The 7,540-nt window shown below is 45.6% G+C and overlaps 2 non-coding genes across 2 annotated transcripts; one reads left to right on the forward strand and one right to left on the reverse strand.

Annotated features, from left to right (window-relative positions):
* Positions 1-235: 235 nt before the first annotated feature.
* Trnas-cga lies at positions 236-310 on the reverse strand. The gene has a single exon. It is a non-coding gene; the product is annotated as a tRNA-Ser (tRNA).
* Positions 311-621: 311 nt separating this feature from the next.
* Trnal-caa lies at positions 622-696 on the forward strand. Its single transcript has one exon. It is a non-coding gene; the product is annotated as a tRNA-Leu (tRNA).
* Positions 697-7,540: the final 6,844 nt, after the last annotated feature.

A 7,540-nucleotide genomic window follows, 5' to 3' on the forward strand; every position in this document is an offset into this window, starting at 1 on the left:
ATTTTGTTTTCGGGTTGTGGGAATATGGGCATTCATAGAAATTTATCTAGGGGAGTAGGAGAAGGGGATGGGGGCGGGACTCTAAAATTGCCATTCTTGACGTAAATCAGTTCATCAGTTTTGAGACGTATCATGCTACAACAACTAAATGTTAAAGGTGGCACAGGAAACAATATTCCCGAGAACTGATGCTTATCCACTCAATTTTTGAAACTTCCTGGCAGATTAAAACTGTTTGCCGGACCGAGACTCGAACTCGGGACCTTTGCCTTTCGCGGGCAAGTGCTCTACCAACTGAGCTACCCAAGCACGACTGACGCCCCGTCATCACAGCTTTACTTCTGCCAGTACTTCGCCAAAGGCAAAGGTCCCGAGTTCGAATCTCGGTCCGGCACACAGTTTTAATCTGCCAGGAAGTTTCATATCAGCGCACACTCCGCTGCGGAGTGAAAATATCATTCTGGTAATATCCCCCAGGCTGTGGCTAAGGCATGTCTCCGCAATATCTTTTCTTTCAGGAGTGCTAGTTCTGCAAGGTTCGCAGGAGAGCTTCTGTAAAGTTTGGAAGGTAGGAGGCGAGGTACTGGCAGAAGTAAAGCTGTGAGGACGGGGCGTGAGTCGTGCTTGGGTAGCTCAGTTGGTAGAGCACTTGCCCGCAAAAGGCAAAGGTCCCGAGTTCGAGTCTCGGTCCGGCACACAGTTTCAATGTGACAGGAACTTTCATATCAGTGCACACTCCGCTGCAGAGTAAAAATCTCATTCTGCACTCAATTTTTGTTACACATGCGATTACATTACTTCAGTACTTAAAACAAACGATTATACAGCAATTGCTAAAGCCGTAGTATTGTCTCACTGCATTAGGCACATGGTGCTACGTTTCGCTAAATGATAGGTTTAACTGAATCTTTGGAAATCACTTATGGAAATGTATAGGAATTTTGTAATGAATAAAAACACCATACCTCGGATTTCAAGGGGGGTGGGACGGGGCCGTGGGACAGGGGACGGGGGGGGGGGGGGGGACATGGAGCAAATAACTTTGTGTGGGGCCACCTATTATGTTGACAAGCATTTCCAGTAATCCAGTAATGTATCAAATGATGGACCATCAACACAAAAAAAGCCGTGATAATCTTTTTTGTCCTTTAACCTCCATTCTCTCAACATTTTTTCATGAGTGATATTTAACTGACTGTGACCTTTGTTTTGCTGTTTGAAACAAAGCAGACCAATTGTCACAGCGGGGGCGTCTTTATCATCAACATTCTGAACCAAAATATTAGTGCAGAGTATTATCGACAACATTATTGGGAAACCTAGGGAGAACTTCAATAAATTGCACAAAATTATTGTGCAATGTTATTGGCGGTCTAGGCAGCATTGGCTGATCAGAGAAGACAAAGGAGGCCAGGCATCCTCATTCTTCTGGTCGTAGTATAGTGTCGCGGAATAGTAAAGAGTTGGAAACGTGGAATATTGTCAAAGTTTCGTTGCCTATGCCGAGAGCCAGAGGCAGTAGGTTAGCCAAGACATAAGAGGAGTGCACAAGTATCAGAATGTGTCGTCACACAAGGGCAGTAGCCTGGTTACACACAACAGGAGAGAGAGAATTGGTTAGCATGCGGGTTTGTGTTAGATGGAGACTTTCGTAGAGTTTAAGACAGAGGTGTAGCGTCAGCTGTACCGTATTTCACAACTTCGCGTAAGTCTGCTGTAAGAACACGTAACTCTGTCGCAAGAACACCTAAGGCGCGAGTACGACAGATAAATCAGCGGTATAAGTGGAACGAATGCATTCATTAGAAACGAGCATGACGTCAGGACGTCGCTCGTGCTTCCTTTAAATACGCCAGCTTTGATAGCAACAAGGCACTCGCAGTTAGACTTGCAGTTAGATGTGTACTGGGACGCTGCGTGGCGCTCAGCTCGGTGATCGACATGTTAATCTTTATTAAGGAGATGTTGCAGTAAAGGTGGCCCATCCGGTAGCAGACGTGAGGGGACAGTACCAGCTCTGGTCCTCTCTGCTGCCGCTGTCACTCATCAACCCAGGATTAGCAGACATCGCGGCAGACTCGCTCGCCGCCAACGCTGACCACATCAGTGAGCCGTCGTCGAGATCGTGCGGGGCCTAGGCCCTGTGCATCCGCAGTCACAACTGGGTGAGCCGACGACACTGGGGGTTTGCAGCCCGTTCCGCCCTTCCACCGCGGACGAGCCATCAGGAGGAGCAGGCAAGAAGATGGGGTGGGATAGAGTACACTCCGCACTACGAGAACGCCTCTCGTGCTGACAGCGCCGGGACTCCAACCCAGACCCTCCTATGTGCAGCGGTCTGCTGTTCGCCGCCGAGCCGGCCGGCCAGCCTGGTGCCGCCAACCACGCGCGTCCCACCACTACGTCACCACATGTGGCACTGCACTAACAAGACTGGTGCGGCCCGAAGCTGGTGTCATTGCTCCGAGCCAGCGAGGACTCGGGGAAGGTCGTTGATATCACCAAGCTCAGCCAGCCCGTGTTACGTGGGCCACATTGTACTCGGCAGGAATAAAGGTATCATGAATTAATAATGTTTCTTTGGCGTTTCTGACGCGTCCACAGTCATTTCCTAGCATCCTGACAACTGGAGAGGTAACTGGTCGGCTTTCAGTCCTCCGTAGTCGACCGGGACCACCGGGGCGCCTACAGTAGTAATAGTAGTAGTAGTAGCAGCAGTAATTGTTCTTTACAGTAAACTTTTTTGCACTTTGGTCAGAGAGAGAGAAAGACGTTAGTTTGTGCTGTTTCTTCTAAACCGCCAGCACTAGAGAGCAAGTCAAAGTGCTAAAGCTTAACACTGACCTAAGGTAGACGGAGAAGCGAAGGATGTAACAGGGAGGCCACAGCCATTACAGGCCGCCCGCAAATGCTGGGTTGCCGTGGTAACCTGATGTCATTGCAAGGAATAGAAGTGCTGCGGTGGCATGGGAGACCAGCAGCTATGGTGTCGCCTCTCTAGGACTCTCTTCGTTAGCTGCTCCGCGTGCAGTGAATATGTCGAATTAAATAGGCTGCAAATTAAAGTCCGTGAAATTACCGCCCCACCCTTCCACAAGCAATTCTCGACAGTAATGTTGGTAAATGCATTACTAGATGGAAATGTAACGCCAGAATAGCTGCCATTCACGAGAACCGCCCTGGACTAACTGAGCTTTTAAGTGAAATAACTGACAGTCCAGACTCTAGTGCAACCACTAAAAGAGAAGCGTTCTTCAGGAAAAAAAGAACGATGATGCACAGTTATACGACAATGCTGTCTAAGAATGCATAGATTACATGAAAAACTTAACAAATGAGGGTAAATTGATCGATTTGCAAATTCCACAAAACGCTCGAGTAATTCGCAACCAGAAGCTTCCATGAATAGAACTGTAATGCTGGATGAATGCATTGGCAATCCATTGATGTTAATATACAAACAGATGTACTTTGAAGTATTGAATAATATTGTAACACAGCTGGAAACAAGATTTTCACATTGTGATGAACTCCTCTTGCCTTAATTAGGCGCTGTTGCTCAGTTGCCAATTACGCTCAGCATTTCCCTGGAGGCGGTTTTGATTCATTATAGCGCGTCCTTCAATCGCTCGCGGTTATGTGTGCAGCTGGAGACGGTATTTTGTTCCCAGCATATAGAAACATTTCACACTGTCAGTGTGGGAGGCGCTATCAAACGAATGACTGAGAATGAAATTGGTCAAATTCTTCCTGAACCTTTCAGACTATTTTGTCTAATTGCCACCGTTCCTGCAACAACTGTTTCAGTTGAAAGGAGTTTTTACTGTCTTAAATGAATAAAAACGTATTTAAAGAACGGTATGGCCCAAGATCGCTGATCAGCTCTTGCTTGTTTGTACCTCAGCTGGAAAACCAGTACTCCGAATGCAAATAACCGTATAAGGCGGGCAACCAGAGCTAAAGAATTTGTACATAACGTGAAAGACAATCAAACAATTTAAAATCAGAGGTGGTAAAATAGTATGTATTAAGCTGACTGACAGTCCAAATACGCAATAGTTGTTTACTGTGTTTTCACTGTATCACGACCGGTTTTACTCGAACTAATCAGGCATGATTCGGATGGGATGCCCCTCTGGCTTTTCATCCAAGTTTTTACCGAGGAGTGACGTATTTCTATGAGCATTTGCACCTTGGAAGTCGTGACACAAGAAGTATTAGTTTTGTATAACCTGAGGATATACCTCCAGGGTATGAAACCAGTCGTCATACACCGTCATAAAGAAAACAAATATTGAGGATTTGGATTGTCAAAAAAATGGTTCAAATGGCTCTGAGCACTATGGGACTTAACTTCTGAGGTCATCAGTCCCCTAGACTCAGAACTACTTAAACCTAACTAACCTAAGGACATCACACACATCCATGCCCGAGGCAGGATTCGAACCTGCGACCTAGCAGCAGCGCGGTTCCGGAATGAAGCGCCTAGAACCGCTAGGCCACACCGGCCGACATTTGGATTGTCACTCAGTTTAAAATAGGCTGTTTTCCATCATTGATTTTAAATTGTTTGATTGTCCTTGACATTATGTACAAGTTTTGGTTGGTTCAAATGGCTCTGAGCGCTATGCGACTTAACTTCTGAGGTCATCAGTCGCCTAGAACTTAGAACTAATTAAACCTAACTAACGTAAGGACATCACACACTTCCATGCCCGAGGTAGGATTCGAACCTGCGACCGTAGTGGTCGTTCGGCTCCAGACTGTAGCGCCCAAAACCTCACGGCCACTCCGGCCGGCTGTACAAGTATTACGAATAGTTGAAAGCCGAGACACGTGGCATAACGATGTCATCGGAAGATTCGGGAAGATGAAGGCTCATCGAGTTAACGTGTTTTACGAGTAAGAAAGCTCAAACGCTCAGTCTACCAGATCGTTTGTAAATAAAAATGAGTGTCATTATTATTATTAGCAGTAGTGGTACACTGAAGAGCCGAAGAAACTGGTACACCAGCATAATATCGTGTAGGGCCCAGCGAGCAAGCAGAAGTGGCGCAACACGACGTGGCATAGACTCGACTAATGTTGGAATTAGTGCTGGAGGGAATTGACACCATGAATCCTGCAGGGCTGTCCATAAATCCGTAAGAGCACGAGGGTGCAGATCTCTTTTGAACAGCACGTTACAAGGCATCCCAGATATGCGCAATAATGTTCATGTCTGGGGAGTTTGGAGGCCAGCGGAAGTGTTTAAACTCAAAAGAGTGTTCCTGGAGCCACTCTGTAGTAATTCTGGACGTGCGGGGTGTAGCATTGTCGTGCTGGAATTGCCCAAGTCCGTCGGAATGCACAACGGACATAAATGGAAGCAGGTGATCAGACAGGATGCTTAGGTACATGTCACCTGTCAGAGTCGCAACTAGGTGTATCAGGGGTCCCGTATCACTCCAACAGCACACGCCCCACACCATTACAGAGCCTCCACCAGCTTGAACAGTCCTCTGCTGACAAGCGGGGTCCACGGATTCGTGAGGTTGTCTCCATACCTGTACACGTTCATCCGCTCGATACAATTTGAAACGAGACTCGTCCGAGCGGCCAACATGTTTCCAGTCGTCAACAGTCCGGTGTCGGTGTTGACGGGCCCAGGTGAGACGTAAAGCTTTGTGTCGTGCAGTCATCAAGGGTACACGAGTAAAGGCAGTATCGATAATGTTTCGTTGAATGGTTCGCACGCTGACACTTTTTCATGGCCCAGCATTGAAATCTGTAGTAATCTGCACTTCTGTCACGTTGAACGATCCTCCTCAGTCGTCGTTGGTCCGTAATTGCGGCATCTTTCTCCGGACGCAGCGGTGTCGGAGATTTGATGTTTTACCGAATTCCTGATATTCACGGTACACTCGTGAAGTGGTCGTACGGGAAAGTCCCCACTTCCTCGCTACCTTGGAGATGCTGTCTCCCATCGCTCGTTCGCCTACAATAACACCACGTTCAAACTCACTTAAACCTAGATAGCCTATCATTGTAGCAGCAGTAACCAATCTAGCAACTGCACCAGATACTTGTTGTCTTATATAGGCGTTACCGACCGCAGCGCCGTATTCTGCCTGTTTACGTATCTATATTTGAATACAAATGCCTACACATGTTTGTTTGGCGCTTCAGTATAGTTTACATACAGGTATTGTACAAAATTTTATTTCACTTTAAAAAATCTCCAACATCTTTATGTTTTCGAGATTTTGTCACTCGGAATAAAAGTTACTTCTAATGATGTGTAAATCAATAAGTTCAGATGCATTATAATCAGTATTACGCTCAAAAAAAGTGCCGCGTTTTCTCTCCTTTTCTTCCTTTTCTTCATCTGAGTCACTCTCTCCAAGATTGCGAATAGGTTGATGGTTTACTCGATTTTGAATAATGCTCTTATTGTTAGCTCCTGCTCGGTAAGTTCATTGCTGTCCATTTGAATCCACTCTGCAAGTTCACCTTCAGATAAGTTTTCCAAAAGACTGTTGTTGTTTTCATTTCTTGAAACACCCAGAACTTCAGAGAACGATCCGGGACGTTAATCCTCCTCATTAGGATCTGCAGTTGGCCAAAGTTATCTCCAGCACCGTTGTAAAGTAACTTTTTGTTCTTGAACCCTAAGACAGGACGACAGCATAGACGGCATCTTGTACGATAAACTTTTTTTGAAAGTCTGTTACATCACACACAGCCTGTGAACGAGAAAACTCCTATAAAAACATTTAAGGTTCTGGATTACTCCTTGAACCATTGTTTGAATCAGTGATGTAACATTTGGTGGGCGAAATGTAGCAAATATGTTTCCAGAAACTAACTCAGCTCTTGGCGGATTTGCTCGACAGTTATTCAAAAGGAAGATGGCTTTGCTGTCATCTGTAGATCAAGGTTTCTGAAGCTTTCTTGGACTTCTGGTACAAGATGATAAATTACTAGTTTTTGAAAAGAGTGGCGGTCATTTGAGCATTTGAGTGTCATAACGAACAAGCAAGTTCGTAACATTCTTAAATGCCCAAGATTTTCCGGATTTACCAGATACAAAAGGAGTTATTCGGCGGCTTCCAGACTTATTAGCACATATCAAAACTGTCAATTTTTTTTGGTCCTTAGCCACCTATTCATCTCCCCTACTAGAGTAGATCTTGGTGAGCACCGCCACAATAGGCCTGTTTCATCGGCATTGCTAATGTGGTCAACTATTACATTATTATTGTTGTGTTGGCAGAAGAGCCAACACCGTGTTACTAGTGGAGGCCGAAATGCACGTGTTTTAGCTCACGCAGGCTGGCGTGAGGAGGGAAGAACTATACTGACGTGAGGTCTGGAACATGACAAGGAATGAGAATTCAGAAAGCGGACGAAATTAGTTTGATACTTAACTTTAATCCATTAATGATGAACGTCGCTCTTGACGGTAGATGATTCACAATATTATCTGTTCAGAATACATTCATAGTAACTGAATATGGCGCCTTGCTAGGTCGTAGCAAATGACGTAGCTGAAGGCTAT

Source organism: Schistocerca americana, chromosome 6 (genome assembly GCF_021461395.2).
Source record: "Schistocerca americana isolate TAMUIC-IGC-003095 chromosome 6, iqSchAmer2.1, whole genome shotgun sequence".
In the NCBI taxonomy this organism is placed as follows: domain Eukaryota; kingdom Metazoa; phylum Arthropoda; class Insecta; order Orthoptera; family Acrididae; genus Schistocerca; species Schistocerca americana.